The 25438-nt window shown below is 36.5% G+C and overlaps 1 long non-coding RNA gene across 1 annotated transcript; it reads right to left on the reverse strand.

Annotated features, from left to right (window-relative positions):
* Positions 1-14185: 14185 nt before the first annotated feature.
* Positions 14186-25044, reverse strand: LOC310893863. Its single transcript, XR_014579376.1, has 2 exons — positions 20901-25044; positions 14186-20061 (listed from the first exon to the last, which is right to left on the reverse strand). It is a non-coding gene; the product is annotated as an uncharacterized lncRNA (long non-coding RNA).
* Positions 25045-25438: the final 394 nt, after the last annotated feature.

Below are 25438 nucleotides of genomic sequence, written 5' to 3' on the forward strand. Positions count from 1 at the left end.
GGCTCTCTCCAGAAGGAAAGGGTAGACCTGATCATGCAGGATATGGAGAAGGCTGAGGTACCTTTTTTTCCTCAGTCTTTGTTGGCTAGAGCTCTAGCCACATAGCCCAAATCCCAGAAGGCAAATGCAGGGACTGGGAGAATGACAAACTGCCCACTGCAGAAGATCAGGTTTGAGACCATCCAAGGAACCTGAATGTGCACAAATCCATGGGATCTGACATCTTTAGAATCACCTGTTGGTCTGGAGGGAATTGGTGGGTGAAGTTGCTAAGCCACTATCCATCATATTTGAGAAGCGGTGACAGTCTGGTGAAGTCCCACTGTCTAGAAGAGGGGAAACATAACCCCCCATTTTTAAAAAGGAAGACCTGGAGAACTACAGGCTAGTCAGTCTCACCTCTGTGCCTGGAGAGATCATGGAGTAGATCCTCCTGGAAACTACTAAGGCACATGGAAAATAAAGAGGTAATTGGTGGCAGCCAACATGGCTTCGCTAAAGGCAGATCATGCCTGACATATCTGGTGGCCTTCTATGATAGGGTTACAGCACTGGTGGGCAAGGGAAGAGCAATTGACATCACTTACTTGGACTTGTGCAAAGCATCTGACACTGTCCTGCATGATATCCTTGTCTCTAAATTGGAGAGATGTGGATTTCATGGATGGACCACTCTGTGGACTTGTGCTGTTTAATATCTTTATTGGCAACATGGACAGTGGGATCAAGTACACCCTCAGCAAGTATGCTGATGACACCAAGCTGTGTGGTGCAGTCAATATGCTGGAGGGAACGCATACTATCCGGAGGGACCTGGACAGGCTTGAGTGGTGGGCCTGTGCAAACCTCATGAAGTTCAACAAGGCCAAGTGCGAGGTCCTGCACCTGAGCTGGGGCAATCTCAAGCACAAATAGAGGCTGGGCAGAGAATGGACAGAGAAGAGCCCTGAGGAGAAGGACCTGGGGGTGCTGGCGGATGAGAAGCTCAACATGAGCTGGCAATATGCGCTTGCAACCCAGAAAGTCAACCATATGGTGGGCTACATCAAAAGAAGCTTGACCACCAGGTGGAGGGAGGTGACTTTCTTCCGCTCTACTCTGCTCTCGTGAGACCCCACCTGGAGCCCTGCATTCAGCTCTGGGGCCCTCAGCACAAGAAGGACATGGACTTATTGGAATGAGTGCAAAGGATGGCCATGAAGATGATCAAGGGGATGGAGCACCTCTCCTATGAAGACAGGCTGAGGGAGTTCAGCCTGGAGAAGAGAAGGCTCTGGGGAGACCTTATAGCAGCCGTCCAGTACCTAAAGGGGGCCTACAGGAAAGCTGGGAGGGACACTTTGTCAGGGAGTGTAGTGACAGGACAAGGGGGAGTGGCTTTAAACTAAAAGAGGGTAGATTTAGATTAGATATTCAGAACAAATTCTTTACTCAGAGGGTGCCCAGAGAAGTTGTGGATGCCCCATCCCTGGAAATGTTGAAGGCCAGGTTGGATGGGGCTTTGAGCAACCTGGTCTGGTCGCAGGTGTCCCTGCTCAGGGTCTTGGAATTAGATGATCTTTAAGGTCCTTTCCAATCCAAACCATTCTGTGATTCTATTATTACCCATAGATTACTGTACAGTAATCAAGCCACTATCATAGATTCTTCTTTAGTACAGACATTCATTTGAAAATCTCTCCTTGGCCTAGTAGAAAAGGAAAACATACTGTACATCTTAAAAATAAGCTTTAATCTTTATTCAACTGTTGACATGTTAAGAATCTGTAAATTCAACAAAATAATATAGAACTTACATAATCTGAAATGTTAAATATATTTATATATATATATAATAAAAAAGGTTTTGAAAAAAGTAGGTAAGGGAAAGTGTATAAATGCCTTGTATATGTAAAGTGAACACCCAGTATTTTTAAAAAGTTGACTATACAATTTTACAGTTTTGAGACTTTAAGTTTAAATGTTTGATACTGGAAGAATCAGTATTTTATTTTTACTTAGAATTGCATATTTATTTTTAGAGAGAATACATTCCAAGTGAAAAGCTTGTTCTTCAGGAAAGGCATTAGGACTGTGTGAATACTCATATATACAGATTATGCTGTGCCTTAACACTGCTCACCACATTATGGTCTTAATCCTGACAGAGCCTTTGAACATCAAGATGATCTTAGATAATTGTAATGATAAACAGAACAATGGCAGTACTAATAAAAAATACTCTCTGTGGTTTATATGGTAAAGTTACAAGTTGTAGTTACACTATTCACACTAACCATCCACAAGAACCATTGTATCATTTCACTGCATTTCAAATTTGTACAGTCCCTCTGGTTAGTGTCTACTAACAGCTAACACATGACAAAGAGAAGTGCAGCAGGCTTCGGTAAGAAGGAAGGCGAGCTGAAATCACTGCAGGGATATTTCTGAAGTTGACAGTCATGATCCTTTTCCTTTTGGGATCAGACTTCTGTTCCTGTCTTGCTGAGCATCTAGATATGAGCAAACATCAGTATGTGAAGAAGTGAAGAAATAACCAGCACAAGTACATGTGATATCTAGGACCAAACACAAGAAGCTGTTGACAATTTTACCTCTCACAGTGTATTTTCAGAATCAACACTTGTATAATTCTGAAAACAACTGTAACTGACAGAGAATGATAGTTCCTATGACAGACCTATGCAGATTTTTTTTTTTTTTTTTTTTTTTGTCATGGTGCAGCCCACTCCTTTAAAATATATTGACTAACTCATGTTTGCCAATGGCAATTTCTATCTCTTCCTTCCTTTCAGATGTGTAAACTGCTCTTCAAAATTCCCTTAGAGTGAGACAAAAGGTTAGGAAAAATCTGTCCTGCTTTAGTGACTGGTTTGATAACCACAAATATCACTCCAGATTTAATCATCTGTTATACAGTGACCTGTAGTGCTAAAAACAGAAAACATTATGTGATGTAAGTTTTGCCATGAAGTATGAACTCAAAATTTGAGTCTAGGTCACATCATGATGTTGAAAGTATAGAAATGGTATGTCATTTGTGGTGTTTTTACACCACCTGTGAAAGACTGCAGGAGGAGTGTGGAAAAACCCACTAATCACAGGAGTGCAAGGGAAGTTGGGTATCAGCTTTGGAGTCACATGACCTACATAAACGTCCCTCATCCCATGGTGGCACCTCCATACTGTGTAAGGGCAAATGCTCAATCCGTGCTCACATGTAGTGGCAGAGTGGGGGCGGGATGTGCAAGAGAGAGGAGGAAAAATATGCTCCTGGCCCCAGGAGCATACTAGAGGCTGGGTGAACTCTCCCAGTGACATGGAGTCCATCACTCATGCTCTAATACACAAATATTAATCTCAGGGAAAGCACAAATGCCCCAAATCCTGTTACTTCATCAGCAAAAATGGTCACCAGCAATTCTATCAACTACATCAGGCCCATCAGCATGTGAGCATTGAAGGCAGGAAATGGCTGTTCCAATAAATACTCCCAAAGACATTATTCACCAGGGTATTTCTTACCCTTTGGTAATTTCCACTCATACAATACAAAGAAAATTTAAGGTGTTTGCATGTATTCACTGGGGAATGCTGTCTTATGGCCTAGGTCTTTAATGCTGTAAAGCTTCCAAGAGAGTTTTATAGCCTCCCTGACTGGGATTTTACTCTTCAATCAAAAGCATGCAAACAAGTCAACAGGGCCAAAGGACAGGGAAACAGGTATGTATGAGGAAATATGTAAAGAGGAGGAGGTGGGTCATGATATATGACATGATCTGCTCCTTAGATTTATAAAATAATTCAGCTTTTGGTCAGCTGGCCTTCTGCTGATCACCCACTGTAGCAATATGCTTCTCAGAGACATAAGAAAAAATGAGTAGCCTCAAAGCTGTTGATGATACCAATCTCTAAATTCAGCCCTATGGATTTCGGAGCTATCCCCTCACTTAATGCAGTAGTTCCCATTCCTGAGCTATGGTTTCCCAACGCTTTTCAGACTCATGGAAGAATTTCCATACTTAGCACAGATTTTTTCAATGCTGTTTATAAATTCTGAGAATTACATGTTTACTTGTGGGTGGAGAGGTGGATGCATACTGCTGGGAATGTATTTTCCCTTTCCTTAGCTCTGATTTTTCTCGTGTATCATGTAGATGGTGACTAGAACTGTTGGTAATAGAAAGCGGTAGTAGACAGCATGAACATGTTTTATTGCAAATGGTAATGTGAAATTATAGAAATGTTATGTGAATTATTGAAATATATTTCTTGCACTTTCCTGTTTTTTATAAAGGTATAATAATACTTACATTAACATTCTTAGACTTGTTGAGAGAACCAGATTTTCTTTTTAAGATCTTTATGTAAGTGGTTAAGCACAGAAAACATCAATAGTAATAATAAAAAGCCAGATGAAGTAAGAACTAGGGAGCAGGATTAAAATTAAAAGGCAGCAATGGCAACCTATAAATAGTGTGCATTAAATCAGCTGTTTCCATAAGTTTTATCTACACAATATCATCCTAACAGATGATGATAACCTGAGCCAGAGGTGTTCAAATGACTTTATTGCTGTAAATTGCAATCACGTTTCAAATCTTTTGAATAAAAATACTGAGGTAGATAAAGTTGCACTTAAAATTAGAAAGAAAGCAATAATGTAATTTTCAGCTACTTCTATACCAGTTCTTTATTAAACTGTAGAGCAAACTTGCTAAGAAAAGGCCAGATTGACAGCCATGAGTGTGCAGGTGGCCAAAAAATAAATCTCACTGCAGAAACTAGTCAGGAAAAGCACATCTGCAGGGAAGAAAAAAAAAAAGGAAAAAAAGAAAGAGAAATAGAAAAGAAAAGAAAAGAAAAGAAAAGAAAAGAAAAGAAAAGAAAAGAAAAGAAAAGAAAAGAAAAGAAAAGAAAAGAAAAGAAAAGAAAAGAAAAGAAAAGAAAAGAAAAGAAAAGAAAAGAAAAGAAAAGAAAAGAAAAGAGAAAAGAAAAGAAAAGAAAAGAAAAGAAAAGAAAAGAAAAGAAAAGAAAAGAAAAGAAAAGAAAAGAAAAGAAAAGAAAAGAAAAGAAAAGAAAAGAAAAGAAAAGAAAAGAAAAGAAAAGAAAAGAAAAGAAAAGAAAAGAAAAGAAAAGAAAAGAAAAGAAAAGAAAAGAAAAGAAAAGAAAAGAAAAGAAAAGAAAAGAAAAGAAAAGAAAAGAAAAGAAAAGAAAAGAAAAGAAAAGAAAAGAAAAGAAAAGAAAAGAAAAGAAAAGAAAAGAAAAGAAAAGAAAAGAAAAGAAAAGAAAAGAAAAGAAAAGAAAAGAAAAGAAAAGAAAAGAAAAGAAAAGAAAAGAAAAAAGAAAAAAAAAGTTGTGAATCTGGCAGTAGCCAATACAAAAAGAAAAGTAATATTGACAGTAGAAATTTAGCAGATCTGAAGCCAGTTTTGCACTGAAGACTTACATTCTGGAAATAACTATCAAATATCTTTATCTGGGGAAAAGGACCATGGATGCCAGGAAAGCTGACTGTCTGTTTTTCAGATTTCATGAAGGTCTTCTTTCTGTGACAAGTGAAATGTCCAGTTTTGCATTCTTGAGTAATCATTATTTCTGTTTCACCAGAAAGGCTACATGCTTTTGTTTGCTTATGATATGCTAGATGCCCTGAAGGCAGTGATCAGATAGTAAATAAGTAATACGGTGAGGAAAGAAAAGAATAAAACCTTACATACAATAGAATAGCCACTGTTTTCTCATGCCCACTGTGCTCCATGAGATGCTAATTCTCTGCATCTCACTCAATACTCATATTTAAGTATTTGTAGAGCACCTCAAGACAACCTTTGCCCATCACTAAAAAAAATAAAGATTAAAAAAAAATGTGGGGGGCGGGGGGAAAGAAAAAAGAAAACTTTGCTTGCTCTGTTTTATGTAAGGAAGGTAAGGTGCTCTTGCACATCTAGAATCTCTCGCAAGTTTAAATAATATCTTCTTAAAGATATTTTTTCTTTATTAACATAAGTGATTTCTTCATTTCTTAAGCACTGACATGTATATGTAAATATTTTTGAAATGTTTAAGTTCAATGTTAATGTCAGTTCTATACTTCTAAAGTGACTCTTTCCAAGCTGTCATTGTGAGAAGCATTCAAGACTTTGAGCATGTTAGTAATCATAACCACTAGAATAACATGCAGTGCCAGGCTATAAAACATCACTTTGTCTTTACATTAGCTATGCATACTTGTTACAAGGGTTTCTACACTAGCTGACTCTTCCAAAACTAATTCCGATTCAGAAAGAACAGAAAATGTAGTCAGAGTTTTTCTGTATGCTTTATGCAGATATTTTTAATATGTCTAGCTAGAGAAATGTCACACAAAGCAAATAGCAAATTCTGTGCAGAAGATTTCACCAGTGCCAAATGTATCGTAAGTCTGGAGACTAAGAAGTGGTAATGCATCCAGTCAAATTTCTTGGGCTCCTTTCCTTTCAAGCATTTCAGAGGTGGGTCTACTACCTTTTTTATATATTATTTTTATTTTTTATTTTTGTATTTTATGAACCTTTAACAGTATTTTAACCTGAAATCACACATTACTGTGTCTTCCAGAAAGGGAATAATTGTCTTTGGCTTCATACTTACTGGGCTATACCAGGCATGTATGTACATGTTGCAGTAAAATCGCTATGTGGAGTATCTCTTGAACTTGTATTTAATTTTAGAATCTACGCTAAAAGAAACCACAAAATTACGTTGAATCCTGAGGCTACTAAAATATATTATCTGGTAGAATTTTATTATCTTGTGAAGATACTTCTCAGTCACATTCTCAACTACAAATATTTTCATCATGTTTTGATGTTTTACTGGAAAATAAGAATAATGTACTTCTGTTTTGAGAAGCATGCATGTGTTTTGACTATAATTTCCATATTAAACATTAAAAAAAGTTTCTTTTTTTTGTTGTTGTTGTTTGTTTGTTTGTTTTTTCAGGAACAAAAACTCACTTTTGTTCCTGAGTCCAGTATATCTATTATAGTCTGTAAAATATGTTATATTACATATAACGGTTTGTGGCATTGAAATCTTCTCAAAATGTCAGTATGTGTACATTAATTGGTACGGATAAGAGGGAAGCTATGTAACTAAAAGCAGGCAATATCTGCTTTCCTGAAATTTCCTCTAAAAACATCACAAGATTTCTGACAGTTATGGAGGTTAGCCAGATTTCTGGGCAATGTTCAGTCCTGGTCTATGCTACTCCATAAAATAAGCTGACTTCTTATAATCATACTCCAAAATCCAGTATTTATGGCACAAATTAAATCATTTTTTTATAATTTTTTTTTTTTATTGTGAATATTTTTCAGACCTATTTTATGCTTCCAGTCAATTAAAGTTTTTCTTTTACAGCTATTTTATAAAGTAGCTGTGAGCAGATGTTCAGCTGTTAGAGCTCCATTGACTGCAATTTACAATAAGGCTACTAACCCCAATTAGGGTGGTATATTAACATGTCTGAGAGGTACAGACCAGAGTAAGGAGAAAGGGGAACTGAACTGCCAGAGAGTCTAATGAACCAAAGCTGTTAATTTATTCAGTGCTAGACAAGAAATAGGTACAAACCTCAGAAAAGAATCAGAAAAAAATTCCTCCAGGAAAAAAAATAAAATAATAAAAAAAATGTTCGCTGCACATATCCCTGGAAAATATTATTGAATTAGGATATCCAAAATGAATCATTTCATTATTTTAAAATAATGCAGGTGAGATCTGACCACACACATCATAGTTATAAAGACGTTTTCTGAGGATTTTTAAAGTGCATAAGAACACTGTTCATGAGCAGAAAGAACCATGAAAATTCCCCTTTTTTACACACATACATGTATATACATATATATTTATATGACAGTTACCTATATATTTTAACCTCAGTCATTTCTTCACAATTTCATTGGCATAAGTTTTTAATGGAAAGATGGGAGGTAGGCAATGACTTGCAATAAGAGCAGGGGGTTGGGCTCCTGACTCAGGTGCTCTGTATCACTGTGCTTACTGACCTGTACTGACTGTGTAAGGAGATCTGGTGATGAGCAAAGGCACCTGGGTTGGGTTTCTGCACTCAGAAAAACATGAGCCCTTCCTACAGACTCCTATCAGAGTCTGAGCTGGAGCAGAAATTGGACAGATACATGCAGTTTGGGGAAATGTTAACAGCAATACCTAACAAATCCAGGACAGGCTGCAAATTTCAAATGAAAATAGTAGTCATAAATTGACAATCTTCATATGTTCAGACCCATAAAACACTCATCACTCTCTCTCATTTCTACTGCACAGGAAAAAGAAGAAATCACAAGAGACAGCTTTCAGTTTACATTTTCTTTTTTGCAGGGTTAGGTTGATGACAGGAACATCTGGCAATTGAAAGTGGCATACTTCTAATAGCTACCTAGAAGATGAGGTGCGAGAAGCACTATTACTCAACTGAGACCTAAAAATTGACTAGACATGACAGAAGAGAGAATCATAGCTTTTAATTATATCCAGTTGTTACTTTGGAAATAAAATAACAAGTCTTAGTGATGGCTTTATTGTCATATTGGCATCCTGTCTTGTAACCCATTTAAGAATAAAATTGTTGATAGCCTGGTATTTAGTATTTATCTACTGTGTATTTTAAGGTTATTGAGTTACACTCGAAGGCCAAATTCAACTGTAGTGTAAATGACAAAGCACAAACTACATTCTGTTTAATCTCTGGACAGGTGTTGGAAAGAAGGCCAAATACTGACATATTTATCAACACCTCTGCTTAGGATTCTTTGCAAGTGATGTATTTTCCATATCAGCCAAAGCTATTTGCTTTTGACACTCTGTCTGTTAGAATAGAATCATCTTCAGTACAACAAAAATAGTAAGTTACATTTTTTTTAATCACCAAGGAAGATGAATCACTGTATGAAGGAGCAGGGAAAAAAAAAAAAAAAAAGTATGCTCTGTCAAATTAAGGTATTATCAGCCAAAATAACTACTTTGCTTATGGTGCATGTTTTCTGACCTCTCAGTGCACTAGCACTAAGATTACATTCTAAATGATGGAAAATTGCTGATATATTAAATAAAATAATAGCATTTTCTTAGGGACAAATGGAATTTCTATTACCCTCTGACCAACAAACTCTATCTTAAATTGTTGGAAAGCAATGTTTAAACTACCTTTCACATCTGCAGAATGTCTTACTTATTTTTCAGTTTGTACATTTAATATATTATGTTTTCTAAGATATCTGAAGAGATCTGAAAAACACACAAATTGAGGCAAAACTAGACAAGAATACCCAGCAGGTCAAAAGAGGCTGCAACACTGGTGCAGCCTCACCTTGAATATTGTGTGCAGTTCTGAGCTCTGCAATATGAAAACAATTAAGTTAAGATACTTGAATGTGTTCAGAGGAGGATAACAAAGCTGTTTAAAGGGCTGGAAGGCATGTCCTATGAGGAGGGGAGGAGGACAGTTGGGTTGTCTGGTCTGGAGAAGAGGAGCCCAAGAGACAAACTCACTGCTCTCTGCAACCTCCTGAGGAGGGGAAGCAGAGCGAGGTGCCAGTCTCTGCTCCCTGGGAACTGATGACAGGACGTGCAGGAACAGCACAGAGCTGAGCCAGGGGAGGTTCAGACTGGACATCAGGATGTTTCTTTACCGTAAGGGTGGTCAAACACTAGAACAGGCTTTTCCTAGAGAGGTGGTTGATGCCCCATGCCTGTCAGTCTTCAAGAGGCATTTGGTAATGCCCTTAATAATAAGCTTTAAATTTTGGTTAGACCTGAACTTGTCAGGCAGTTGGACATGATGATTTTTGAAGGTCCCTTCCAACTGAAGTATTCGATTCCATTTGATTTGACTCATATCTAGTACTGCTAAGCCCAAGCATTCAAATATAATGAAACATGTCCCCAAACTTCAGTGTATATATATACATGTATATATCTGTGTGTATATACACATACTGTGATCTTTTAAATTTGATTTTCTTTTTCTTTTCTTTTTTTTTTTTTTTTAAGCTTGTGATATGCTGTCATGGTTTTATTTTTTGACAGAACCATGGTACTGCTTTCGTTGCAAATTAAAGCTGAGATTCTCATATTTACAAAACAATTTTAAGCTTTCTGAGAAAGCACCGAATACAAAAGCAAATAAATGCAAAATCAAGGACATGTCTTCATATCATGAGTATGAATCCTCCATCTTTATGGAATCAGATAACAAATTATTGCCCCTTGATATACAGAGCTGAGGAAGGCCAGGCTCTTAAATCACAGAATCACAGAACGGTTAAGGTTGGCAGGGACCTCTGGAGGCCACCTGGTCCAATCCTTCCTGCTCAAGCAGGGCCACCCAGAGCAAGGTGCACAGGACTATGTCTAGATGGCTTCTGATGATCTCCAAGAAGGAGACTCCATAACCTCTCTGAGCAGCTTATTTCAGTGTTCTGTCACCCACACAGTAAAGAAGTGCTTCTTGAAAAAGAAGTGCTTCCTGAAGAAGTGCTTCCTGAGAACATAACTGACCTTCTAAGAGGGTGAAAAACAAAACATTTAACAAAAAGTAATGTTTTCAGAAAAGACAACAAATGAGATAAACCAGAAAAAAAAAAAGACAGAGAAAAAAGAAAAAAGTAAATAAATCACTTAAAACCCGTATTTTTAATCCTTCCATCACTAGTCAGACATACAGCTTTCATACTATCTGTTAACAGCTAGAAGTTGCTCCCTCACCAAAGCCTCCAGATTTTAGAGGAAGAATCAGCAGTACAATGCAATATTTTATTCTAAATTTAATTCTAAGCTTCTGAAACATATTTTACCTTTTTCAGAAAGAGATACCCTATTTTTCCCTATCACAAGATATATTAACGTTGTACTATTCAGTTTCCTCCTGTTTCTTTATCAACACTGTGTAATCTTCACCCAGAAGGACAACCTCTGTATTTAAAGAAAGTATTTGAATGCAGATGTTTTCTGCTCTGAAAGTAGCGGTTGCTCGCCATGTGTTACTGTTTCACATGGCTGTACCACGGATAGATAGGAAAAAATATCCGCTTTCAATTCAATCTCAAACTATGTTACTGCAATTACCTGTATTTTCTATAGTGTTGTTTATAGCAAGTACGTCTTCTAATTCCCCAAGCTGTTTCCATGATCTCCCTCAGCAAATCCAAGATGTATTACATTTCCCATACGTTCTTTTCTTATTGGTTTTGTAGGAGCAAAGCAATGTTGCCCCAAAATTGTGGTAGCACAAGGAAAGTAAAAAGCTGGAGACACATGAAAATGATTTTACCATCTCATCTTCCATTTTCAAGACACAAGTCTCTACTTTGAATGGATGAATAAGAAAATAAAACCTTTCAAAACAAAAAGCAAACACTTTCAATTCATTTCCCTGTGCAGGTACAGACTCAAAAGCTCTAGGGCTGAGGAGTTATTTATTTGGATCTGCTCTGATTCAGATTCTCCTCATACATTATACATTGCTAATATTAAATAGTTTTTTGGTTAACGTGGGCTACCAAGGGAAAAGGAAGTCAAGAAAGAGGTGTGCCAAAACCACATGGTAAATTTGCAGACAGACAGATGATTGGTGCTACTTTCTTCGAAAAACTAAACAGAAAACAGAACTGAATTTTGGAACAATTTTCATGTAACTAAGACAGTCAAGTAGAGATTATCAATAATGATACAGAAATATATTACATGCACATATGTATACGTATATATGTATACATATATGTACATATATACATACATATATACACATACATATGTATACATGAATGGACGGTGAGGTGGATTGATAATTGGCTGGATGGCAGAGCTCAGAAGTCTGTGCTTAGTGGTGTGGAATCTTGTTGGAGGATGGTAGCTAGTGGTGTCCCCCAGGGGTCAGTACTGGGTCCAGTGTCATTCAGCTTATTCATCAATGACCTGGATGATGGAACAGAGTGAACCCTCAGCAAGTTTGCTGATGACACAAAGTTAGGAGGAGTGGCTTATAACCCAGAGGCCTGTGCTGCCATAGACCTCAACAGGCTGGAGAGATGGGCCGAGAGGAACCTCATGAAGTTCAGCAAAGGCAAGTGCAGGGTCCTGCACCTAGGGAGGAATAACCCTAAGCACCAGTACAGACGAGGGGGTGAGCTGCTGGAGTGCAGCTCTGCAGAAAGGGACTTAGGAGTCCTGGTGGACAGCAGGCAGACCGTGAGCCAGCAATGTGCCCTTGCGGCCAAGAAGGCCAACGGTATCCTGGGCTGCATTTAGAACAGTGTTGCCAGCAGGCCAAGGGAAGTGATCCTCCTCCTCTGCTCAGTCCCGGTGAGGACACACCTGGAGCACTGTGTCCAGTTCTGGTATCCCCAGTACAAGAGGGACATGGAGCTATTGCAGCAACTCCAGAGGAGGGCTACTAAGATGATGAGGGGACTTGAGCACCTGCCATACAGGGACAGGCTGAGAGAACTGGCCCTGTTTAGCCTGGAAAAGAGAAGACTGAGGGGAGACCTCATCAATGCATATAAATATCTGAAGGCAGGGTGTCCAAAGGATGGACCCAGTCCCTTTTCAGTTGTGCCCAGCGACAGGACGAGAGGCAACGGGCACAGACTGGAGCATAGGAAGTTCCAGCTGAATATGAAAGGGCATTGCTTTACTGTGAGGGTGACAGAGCACTGGAACAGGTTTTCCAGAGAGGTTGTGGAGTCTTCTTCTCTGGAGCTATCCAAAACCTGCCTGGATGCCATCCTGCGCAACATGGTCTAGGTGATCCTGCTTGGCAGGGGGGTTGGACTAGATGATCTTCAGAGGGCCCTTCCAACCTTGGCCATTCTGTGATTCTGTGATATTTACATGTATAAATGTGTATAATACAGAAATGCTGGAAGGCATGTTCAACCACCAGAGAAAAGTCATATCTGGACACAAATAGTTTAAAAAAAAAAAAAAGTCAAGGACGGAATAAATCAAATTAGCCAAAATACACGTATTAGCTTTTGATTTTCCCTTCTGAAGTGCTTAATCCAAAACCTACAGTGAGCACTCTGTTGGGTCAGAGCTCAGTCATCATCGCAGTAGAGAAAGAATATCAGAGACATGGAAATGCTATTCAGAATTAATGCCTTAATGAATACACAGATATTTCTCTTTCTTTCATCTTAATATTAAAGTTAAGGATTCTCAGGACTCTGGTTAAACACACAAACCCCAGATGATTACCATCCGCATATTGGGCGAAGGCCTCTGTAAGTTAATAAGGACTGACGGTTCTAAGATGCATAGCTGAAAGGTTTTTAAGATTAATTCTTTTCAAAAGGATTCTCTGGGATAAAGATTTCAAAACTATATTTCTAAACATTCTCTGAACACAAGTAACTTCTCATGTTAATTTGCAGGAATGTTTTGTGTAAAGAGGAAGTAGTGATTTTTTTTGGCCTCTTGCTACAGAAGTCACTGTTTCCATCAGTAGGACTGCTAACATACTAAGAACCCGTGTTGATGGCAAGTCATCCTCATTCTTTCCTTACATGGTCAATGCAGCTGCATTTAATTATTACATTTTAAAGCCTCTTATTGTTTTAAGATGTCCATATGAATTAAACATTTGAATTTGAGGCTACCAACAGTATGGCAGGTCTTTCTGGCAGGCCTTAAGTTGTTCAGGAGAAAACAGAAGTCTCCTGAGTGGGAAATCCATGAGAAAGGGTGGGATATGAGAATGGGATCATATGCTGCCCATCTCCCATAGTCATGACCCTATGCATCCTCAATGCATGTAACTAACTCACAGGCTCACAGCTTGCTCTTGCAAGCCACAAAGCATCCCTTGAGTCTGAACAGATCCCAGATCTGCACCACTTTCTGAATTTACTGTGACATATTGTTTTCTTTCAGACATTTAGCCTTAGGGCCTTATATATTCTGTTGAGCACACAGTAATGTTTTCTGAAAAACAGCAAAAGGAAGAAAATGTAAGAGGGTTCTAGATATCAGCTTTTTTTTGTGTGTGCCACTTTCTCACCTTTGCCTCCTTAGATGCAAAATCTCTGTCATAAGAACAAGAAATTTTAGACTATTAAGACGAAAAAAAGAGCTGACATGGAGGGGATCACAATGACTGCACACATTTGCTTATAACTTATGATAAACAAAGTAAACTTTATTGGAAAACTGTTAATCTTTATTCCTACAGTAGATCTTTGAGCAAACTTTATACATTCATTACCAGAGAACCAAAGATTTGTCTTGACCCTTTGTTCTAATTTAAAAGATAGCTTCCACTTATTTATTTTTGAAGTACTGTTATTTTACCCATGGGATAAGAAATGAACCAAATCCAAGGCCGTAATTCAGGGCTTATTTACTTCAGTGGCCTCTTTTCCTCAGACTTTACTGGAAGTCTCTTTGGCACACTAAAATCATTACCCTGAAATCATTACTGTACAGAAGTAATTCTGCCAGAGACACTAAGTAATTTCCATGGGGCAATTAAAACCTGTTTAATTTGCTCATGTGAGCAACTTTGAATTTTATATGGCTGGAGCAGCAGTGGTTATCAAAGTGGATTAATATACTTTGAGGAGTCACTATCAAACTCTGATAGGGGCGGCTTGTTTTAACAACTTCTTAAGCTTACAGGCGCATCCCAAGTCTGTGAATGCAAACCAGAAAGTAACAAGATAACAACAAATATTATATTTCAATGTCCATTAACGTTAAAAAAATACAGTAATTAAAAAAAAAAAAACATAGTTAAAAAGTACTGTTTTTATTTCAATGCAAACATCAATTTGACATTTTTAGAAGTTTGTTAGCAACAGTTTTTAAAAAGCTGTACTATTTAAGTCACCTATGTCACCTTATTCAGCAAACAGCTCATTTGATTTTTGCAATTAGATTTACTTCAGCTAAGGAATTAAAGTAAATTCTTTACATGTAGTTATGCAGCTTCTTTGTAAAAGTCACTCCATCCATTTATTTTTCTGTGTGTTCCGTTAAGTTACCTGCCCATAATAAAAATAAAACCACTCCATTCCAATGATCACAAAAAAAACAGTATCTTTTAATATGTCTGTTCTAGGCATGTAGAGCTTCTGAATTCAATGTAATCAGAATTAAGTGTGGTAGTAGAAAAGCTCAGGTTACCTAGTTCCCAACTTATTCATTTGATTTATGATGATTCTGAGAAGTTCTTGTGCATAACCTCCTATCTGTGTTCTTTACCACAAGGACTTGATCAGTCAAGAAGGATATTAGACAAGTTTTTTATTACCAGTTAAGACTAATGCTATAAACTCTGGGATTAAACAACATGTACAGACTCATGTCTGGACATTTCAGTTTTCAAGTCGCATTGTCAGAGCTCATTTATAACATTCTACCGCATGGCTACAAGTGTAGATTTACACATTGTCAATTCCACAGAGAAGTGGTCAAGCTGAAATATTTTCATAAACTTTGCTGTATAATAGACATAGATTTCAAGAGCATCCCCAACTTAGTCCAAAATTATAAGGGATTTTCTCTCATCTATATCAAAGCAATAAGTCATGAGCACTTTAAAACAGAGTGGCACTTTAAAACAGAGTGGGAAAAATATTTCCTTTTCCTAACAGCATAGTTTGAATATAAATTCATCTTAAAACAGATAAGAATAGACTTGCTTACTCTTCATAAGAAATAACTTCAAATATATGTCTTTGTGTTAGTTTTTTTTGGTTTTTGTTTTTTTAGTGTTTTTTTTTTTGGAATGGGCTTCCCAGGGAAGTGGTTGAGTCACCGTCCCTGGGGGTCTTTAAAAGACATTTAGATGTTGAGCTTAGTGATATGGTTTAGTGAAGGACTTGTTAGTGTTAGGTCAGAGGTTGGACTAGGTGATCTTGGAGGTCTCTTCCAACCTAGATGATTCTGTGATTCTGTGATTCTGTTTTACTTACATGAGTCAACATGTTTTTTTGCTAAAGTCATCCATAGTCATAACATGGTCTAGGGCAAAAACAACAACAGCAAGAAAAAAAACACTGTTCTGTTTCTTGTCTTCCTCCTTGCATTTGTTTGTTTTATTTATATAGTTAAAGATTATTCAATTTGTTTCAGCTACCACGGGGTGTTGTGGGAGGCAAAGGCCGTGCCCTGCGCAGGTGAGCGCAGTTCAGTTTGCCTACGGTCAGCACTAGCCAGATGTGACCCAGCTCTACTCTGCAAACTCAGGGGCGGGGTGTTAAACCCAATCCAAATTTTCCAGCTGAAGAACTGTTAACAGAGCAGCCAGACAGAGAACAAGCTCAGTCGTGCTTACACACCCCATAGTGTCTTCATGACTCCCTGTTCCAAGGCCAAATGCAAAGGGGCTTCCTCCATCAGGAACTTGCTCTAATTCCTATTCAGCAGGCAACAAAGAGCACAGACTGTCAGCTCGTCTGGCCTACAACCTCCTGGCTTTAAGTTCCCAAGTTTTCCACCCTCTTGTCACATTTTCAGATACTTTGAAAGAACAATAAAAATCAAGAAATCTTCTACTGTTGTATGTCATGGACACCACCTCATCACCCAGTATGTGATTATGAAGCCTATATTTGTTACTGGACAGTTAGTATGAGCTTACTAGGACAAAAGATCTCCAAGATCCCTCACCTTCTCTGTGTCACTGTCAGAGAAATACTGGACTCTCAGCACATAAAAGACAAGCTCAATTATTTATATTTCTTTTTCGCTGAGAACTGATAATGTTTTTGAGCATCATAAGACAAATTCTGTGCATTTATGTTCCTTATTATCAGTCAGAGAGATTCTGGGGTGATTACTTTCATTTCTAGTATTACCAGAATATCATAAACACTTTATAGTCTTTTTTATATTAAAAGCAATGGGATAGTTGCCACTGGTCTTAACGAGGACAGGATTAGGGCCAAAATCCTAACTGAAGGGTTGTTTTATTAAAAAGAAGATTTATTTCATACCAATGTTCTCTTGATTGTGCTTTATTTGGCTAAACTTTGTATTCTGTGTTAAGTATTTGTTTCTAACTGGATAAACCCAAAACCATTTTCGTTGGCAATTACTCTTAAATGAAGAAACCCCTAAATATCCTTCATAAAAGTATTCCTGAAAAGAGTGTGCTAATACCTTGGTTTTAAACACTTTTTTTTTTTTTTTGTTAATTAACCTGCATATTTTTAAATCTATTTGGTGACCTTAGATAGAAATTGCATCCTCTAATGCACCTTAGACTAAGGAACTATATTCTCAGTCCACATTAATGTAGTTTTTAAATGCTGTGACAAATACTTTTATTTACATAAAGTAGTTTGTATGTACTACATTGTCTCAGACACCTCCTCTTTATGATCATAAACATGAGATTTTTTGACTCAGATATAGAGAGTTATATGATTTTTATTTTTGTCTTTGGTTCTAACTGTGCATGTTGGTCAATTTTCAAATTTATAAGGCTAGAAACTGTAAAAGTCAAAATATGATTGAAAAAGATAACAGAAAACAGGACTCAAACAGATTTTTATCTACTATTTTATCAGTTAAAATATAAGGATTAAAATAAAAGGGTGGGTAAAAACAATAAATAAGAAATTATATATATATAAATATTTATTAATTTGAAAACTTTTGAATATTTTAGAAAACATCTAAGGTTACAATAATGAAGAAAGGAAAGAACATGCTATATTCCTGTATAGCCTCAGTTTTACTTTGAACTGCAACAGCTCATTACATATTCTTTTTACTACTGATAAGTCATTTTTTTTTCTTTTGATTTGATTGATCTTTCGTCAGTGAGAAGCAGTACTGAAACCATATAAAAAGAGTAACCCCCAAATTTCTGTTTTTGTGTATGTGTTGTGTTTTTTTGTTTGTTTGTTTCATTTTTTGTTGTTCTTTTGTGTGTGTGACATTACTAATTCAACCATTATCTAATGTTTTGTCTTACAGTGTTTCCCTGTTCTAGTTTGTAATGGTCCTTGATTATACTTTATTAATGGCTATGAAATGTCATTGGTACAACTGCAAAAAAAAATTTATATTTCACTTACTGAGCTTGGCAACCTCTTCCTCTTACCCACCTGCATGTTACTAGCATTGCCAAGCTATGGAGCCATATATTTCTGTTAAGGTATAAGTAAAGTTTGAGTACAAGAACTCCAGTTGTTTTCTCTAAGTTAATTGCACTATAGTTTGTCTTACCCTAAAATATTTTAGAATATCATGTGCAAAATGTCCACATAAATTAAAATATCTTAAAATATATTACAAAATTCTATGGAGAATGATACTAAGTCAAAAATTATCTTGCAGAGAAGCTCAGTTTTCTTCAGCAAAGTTACTGGATACTGCTTTTATTGTTTGTCAAAACATACAAAATAATAGGTGCTTACGAACTGCTATTGACACATGGAATTCAACCATTAGCTAGGTTGCAACACCTAAAGACATAAAAAAAAAAAAAAAAGAGTATCTTCGTGGAATTAGTTCCTATGGTGGAGTAAAGATTTCTTTACTTGAATATATGATTTAAAAAAAAAATAATAATAATATCAAAGAAATTCTGATGGGGCATTGAACAACAGTTTTTGAAGGAGTGCTTTTTTCTTTAACTTAAGAAGATTGGCTAGCTTTGAGATTTCCTCTTGATATTATGTGCATGGTATATATTTACATCCTTCAGGCATGCTTAAAAACCTAAATTATGTAAGTGATGTTTCATTTTGTATCACTGATTTAATGAGAAAATAACATTTCTCTGAGAAAAAAAAAAGAATTCAACTATATGAACATATTTAAAATTCACTCAACTACATTTTATTCTAGTTATGAAATTTAAAAAGGTTTAGTTGTCAAGGAAAGAAGCTGATTTTGAAGTTATCAACAAAGATAAAAATAGCCACATAGAGTTGTTCCTAATGGAATTAGGTGTTACTGTCAAAAATGAGGGGAAAAGATATTGCTTTTAATCTTTCAACCATAAACTGCTATATTGTACTATTATAACAATACTATTTCATTTTATAAACTGTCAATGGTAATAAAACCGTAACATTCTTTACATTTGCAGTAGATTTACAGCATTTCTCTGCAGTTTAGTTCTGGAAAGCATTTTAGGTGACCTATTGCTTGATTTTGCTCATTATTTGAGGCAGGGTTGAAAGCCAGACCTGGGTTTATTACTGTCACCTCATCTGATGGAAAGGCCCCTGGCTTTCAGAGGCTCAGTATTTTTGCTTCTGATACACTGAAGTGTTTCAATATTGTACTGAAAATATTGCAGTGAGTTAAAGTGCTGGTCTGTATTTAGTTTTGTTATAGTGCATGAAAGGCCTGTGAAGTATATGGCCAAAATATCTTTTCTGCTTGATTTTCAGAAGGTAGGAAATACTTGAAATTCTAATTGCTCATCAGGCATCCTGGTTATTCAGCACACTAGAAGTGAGGTTATATTATTATACGAATGCAAGTTTCAATTTGTCTTAATGTTCTCTCTTTTTCTTAAATTCATTTTTCCCTTTCCAGGCTTCTGATAGTCCATCAAGACATTTCAGAGCTGTTTTTTTCCCAAGGTTTGATAGTATTCATTTTTAGAGATTTGAACTTGAGGTAAAACCCTAGTCCTACTGAAAATAAAAGCAGCACTTGATTTTGTATTGCTAGTAAAATGTAACTAAGAAGCCAAAGGAAAAGAAGTACCCAATAAAAATGAGAAGCTCATTTTGGAATGAAGCCGACATGTATTTCTCTCAGAAGTATCAACAAAATAGCCCATGCACTTCCCCTGGCTTAAACTTTACTATCAGATACATAGTTAAAAATCCTTTTTCTTCTGATTTAAAACAAAAACAGAAAGCAACACCCAGTTGATTTCCATGACCACATTATGGACTTAGACAACTGTGTCAGCGCTCATTAAATGGAAGCTGTGTCATGGGTCAAAGAGTTCAGATGAGTGGTCTAGTTATTATTGCTGTTGAATTATTTGATCCATCAAACTATGGCTTCAGGGAAGACCTAGGAGAAGAAAAGAAAACCAAAAATGAAAGGTCACCTTCTTCTGCTTTTATATGACTTCAATAAAATCTGAATGAGGCTTTTTTTCTTAAAGTTTTGTTATCTTTGTGTAGTATTACAAGAAAGATGGCTTGTTTTAGGATAAAAGTTGTTTTCCCAATCTATAATGATAGCTGGTTGTCTCAGCTCCTATTATGGGGTTCTGATATAACTTCAAAGCAAATCTAAATCATTCCTTGTGACAACAGAATTAAGCAGGGCTGCTGGGACCCTAAAGCTCTGTGATGAGGTAGAACCACTCTTCCCCTCACACAGTGAAAGCCTATAAAGGAGTAGAATGACACTAGCTTTGATGGTGATCAATTTTCTAGTGGGTTCTACTGTGAGGGTATGGAAAATGACACTACCTAATCCACAGAAGCAATATCAGTTCTGCTGGCACGAGAAAATTTAGCTCAGTTTTCCTTTTAATGTTTCTTTTTTTAGAGAGATATTTGTTGTGTGTGTGTGTGTTCTTTATTTATTTATGTTTATTTTTTGTTTGTTTTCTAATACACATAGGTAAGTTTTTTTGTTTGTTTTGTTTTTTTGAGATGGACTTGGCACACAAGTATTTTGGAATAACTTGTTTAAAGTGGTAAGAAAAATCTCAGAGGATTAAAATTCATTGGGAGTTTAATAATTCAGATTTGAAACAAGATATAATTTGCTTAGATGTTCAGCATTTCTGAAATGCAATCATAGGTAACTAAAATTAGATTTATACTTTGAGTCATTACCTTCATTTCCTGTCAGGTACAATATATTGCAAGTTCACATTTTTGGGAATTAACTTTCACCTGCTTAAGAGCTCTCCTCTTCTGTCTGGTCTTTAATTCTGACTACAAGGGGCTGCTCTTGTAGCCATTTCTCTATTCAACTTCTTAATAATGTCATGGGATAGAGCTATTCAAAATTCCTGTAGACATATGTAATCAGAAAAGATATTAAATTTGCATTAGTAGCAGTCAAAAAAGCACATTAACCCTCTTGCCTTTCCTGAGCAGCTGGGAGTGATGTCTAAATATTTTCATTTGCAATAGGTTTACATCTACAACATCTGAAACCCTCACTTGCCCCAGTACTTGTCACTAAGTCCTTGTCAAGGAAAGTAAATCTGAATTCCCATTATGGTCATCAGCAGGGCTACCTGTCTGGATTTGGGAGGATGTTAACAAATTACATTACATAGCTTCAAGTTGCTGCATTGCTTTCACTCTGAATGCACAACTACAGCAATGTAAACATATTCTTGATTTTAAAGTTGCATTTTAATGGTTCATGATCTCGTGCTGTCACTGTTGGTTGTAATATGATAGACACGCTGAAGGATAAATGATACATTTACTTCCAAATGATTTAATCTGTAACCTACAGTACAATGTCTTACCCATATTTCTGTGACTACTTTAAACAGTGCCTCTTGTTTCACTGACTATTGGTTTTGTATGTTCCTTCTGGAAACATATTTATCTGGTAAGATCTTATTCAAATTTCAAAAGAATCGATTTCTACTAAGAAATCCTGAAAATGCCAGGAGCCTCTTAGGAACCAGTGCATTGACCTATTCAGGTGGAGGACTTTAACAGTCAACAATGGCTAGCAGACAACCGCTGGGGGTGAGCTCAGCTTAGGGAATGCATTGGACAATAAGCATTTTATATTTAGCCTGAAACAAAGAGGCTATTTAGCTTATCTTTTCACCAGACATCCAAAGATGAGTTATATAATGTCACAATGGTATCATCACAATTTTTAGGTATTGCCAACATTTCAGACTCACCTTTTACTTTGCTAGTGTTATTTTTAACTAGTGGGTCAATACAAGCCAAAGTTAGATAGACACTGAGATAAAGGTTGCATGACATCTGCGTGGGCATTAAATACGAGACAGAGCTGGTTTTTACTTTGCTTTTCTGGACACTAAATTCATCCAAGTTTTGAAATGGGAGGGACATAAAGAACATTTCAGAGTTGAGGCAACGATTACTGTAGACACTTTATTTCAGAGCACTTGAAGAGAACAAGATATGCGACTAAATATTCATCTGGTTTTAATAATCAGACTTACCAACATATTTACACCATATGAAGATGTGCTTTTATCACTAAAATTAGATACTATCCTATTTTTTCAATGGAGAAATAACACATAGACATTGGGGCTATATTTGTATTGCTAATGAAAATGTTTTCTCACCCAGGTTCTCACTCCTGGACTTGGCATACATTTTCTTCGTAGGCTTAGACTTTTCTCAAATTAGGCCAGCTCTACTGGTAATGTACATTATCTCAGTGACCTCATTCTCATGTATTTCATTACATTTGTCAGAATTTGGAGAATGAAGGATCAAATCATTTGGCTAGAATAAAATTAAATAGACACTTAGGTCCAGAAAAATTGGAAACTTACTTGTTGTTGCTGGCTACAATAGCTATCTATTTTTACTGTATTGTTTTTCTTTGCAATACATCATTACAAGCTGGAAACACCCTAAAACTTAAAAACTAGAGCTCAGAACCCTGCGGTCCAAAGCATTAGTGCTACTCTCTACTGGAGCTATTGACAGCATAAATGAACTGTGTTAAATGGTGCAGAAAATGTAAAAATTATCAACACAGAGCTATCATCATTTTAGACCAAACTCGACCCTGTGTTTTAAATGTATTTTTAAAAAGCAAAGTAGAATACTTTTCATAGAATCATAGAATCATAGAATATCCCGAGTTGGAAGGGACCCATAAGGATCATCAAGTCCAACTCCTGGCACCGCACAGGTCTGCCCAAAAGTTTAGACCATGTGACTAAGTGCACAGTCCAATCTCTTCTTAAATTCAGACAGGCTTCATTCAGTGACTACTTTACTGGGAAGCCTGTTCCAGTGTGCGAGTGTGTGAGTGTCCAGTGTGTTTTCTGTGCATAGTGGCAACTACAACTGAAGGCTGCAAGAAAAATGGCCCAGGAAAGGGCACTAGACTGTGTATAGTAGACAGCAGGCTAATCAAAATTTCAGTGGAGAGTAACAAGGATCCTGAAGAAGGAGGAAAGCAAAACTGGCAGCAAGTTCACCATATAAATCTCAACATAACTCAAATTTATGCCAGTGACAAGAACTAAAATGAGATGTGTAGTATTGCCTTAATACTGTGTATAAGTAACGGTATTTCACCTCTATTCAGATGTTAGACACAATGTTTCTTAATGTTGCCATAGATTTACACGTCCCAGCACATAATTTTTCATCCATTTTCCAATCTGGTTTTGGTAAAGCTCATCAGAAAGAATCATTCATGAGGTATTTTTAAATATATTTTTTTTTTGTTTTGATGAAGATTGAACAGAGAAGTTTTTACATCTTCTCTCATTTCAATGCTCATGGAAATCCAAGTCAGTTCATTAAACAGCTTGAAACATTTTGAAAGATCTTGTAACATAGTGAATTTGATAATTGTATTGTCACTGCAATGATTACAAAAGCTGTTAGTAGAGAAAATAAAAATCACTTACCTACAATTTCAAAGAGTGGTTTCAGAATATCAATGAAGCTGCTTAAAGAGATGTAGAAAGGTTAACAGTATGCCTTTTTTGCTATACTTAGATAATATTTTTGATATGACAATTAAAATTGAGAGACAGAGACAAAAGATGTTCTGTAGTTACTGGTACATTTTTCACAATGTAGGGACTGTTTGGTTTAGTAAATTTAATATTGTCAATTTATATCAGTGTACTTAACCTTAAAATCTGTTCCAGGCGTTTCACCACTGCATATGCATATGCTTATCTGTAATTAAACCGGAAGATCTCAAGGGAAATCTCCCTTCTGTAAAGAAGAGAGAATTCCTGTGGAAGAACAAGAAAAATATGAATTTCACCTTCAACCACACTGCTTTCCAGAGAGAGGTTTATCTCACTAGCAAGGAATGAAGATCTCATGTCAACAGATTCTCTTACATCCGTGCAGAAGGCATCACCCATAGACATGTATTGCATAAAACAGTGCCAGAAGATGAATGAAAGTATTAAAAGAAATACTGTAATTAAAAAAATTGGACATATATCCTGTAAAATTAGCATTTACTTGCTGATATAAAAGATTAACCAGTTTTCATTTTATGTAATATTTTTACCAAATGATATAATTGATAGAGGCAGAAAAGAAAGAAAGAAAGAAAGAGAGAGAGAGAGAGAGAGAGAGGAAAGAGAGAAAGAGAGAGAGAAAAAGAGAAAGAAAGAGAGAGAGAGAGAGAAAGAAAGAAAAAGAAAGAAAGAAAGAAAGAAAGAAGAAAAAGAAAGAAAAGAGAAAAGAAAGAAATCTCAATTTTAAGCTTTAATGAGTTGATTTTATTTTTTATCTATAATAACATCCCTTGTCTCAGTAAGCAACAATATGCAAGCTCTATCTGAAACCGAGATTTTGTAAAGGTGTTCTGCTGTTTTAGCATTAGAGCAGACCAGCTTTCAATGAAGGACTATGCAATATTGCTGCAGAGACCACAGCAGTGGAAGGATATTCAGTAAATGGGAGACATGATCAGATCTATTTCAAAAAAACACCTCAATAGATGATCATTAACATCAAATTAATTAATTAATTAATAATTAATTAATAACAAGAGTGAAATCACCTTAAAATGCCCCAAAACCCTGGGCCTAGGTATGTATTCATTCACCCCAACCTGTGAACCAGCACCACAGTTTACAGCTTCAGCCACAGACTTTCAGCCCTGGGTCTGACCAGGTGATTTCCAGAGGTGCCTGACATCTTCAGATGTTTCATGGCTCCATGAAAGCCAAAAGGGTTCAGATAACATGTCCCGTTGAGTCCAACATCTGGCCCCTGACAGTGGCAAATGGCAAAAAAGAACTTGGAAAAAATATAATAAGGCAAGAACATAAAATATGTTTCCTCATTTTTTTTCCTCATAGTCTCCAGCAAGCTGTTGTTCAGACTTCGGGGGGGGGGGGGGGGGGGGGGGTCTCTTTGCAGATCACTCCTCATGTTTTTTTTTTCCATGTAAAAGATATACAGGATAACTTCTGGTGAGTAGTTCTGTAAATTGACTTGGTATATAAAATACCTGATTTTGTTAAGTTTTAGCCTATCATATGCTACTTTCATTTGACCCTGTACTGGAGAAGATAGTAACTATCACTTCCTCTCTCTTCTTCTCCCAGTTTTACAGGCCTCTCCTAGACTCCCTCAGTCATCTCTTTCACAGCTTGACAAGTCCTAATCTACCAAAGCTGTTCTTTGTATGGAAGTTCTTCTACACTTTCAGACATCCTTCTCTGACCCTTCTCCAGCACTCTATTTTTCGAAATTGGAGGAAGTCT

The sequence above is a fragment of the Anser anser genome (genome assembly GCF_964211835.1).
Source record: "Anser anser genome assembly, chromosome: 2".
NCBI lineage: Eukaryota > Metazoa > Chordata > Aves > Anseriformes > Anatidae > Anser > Anser anser.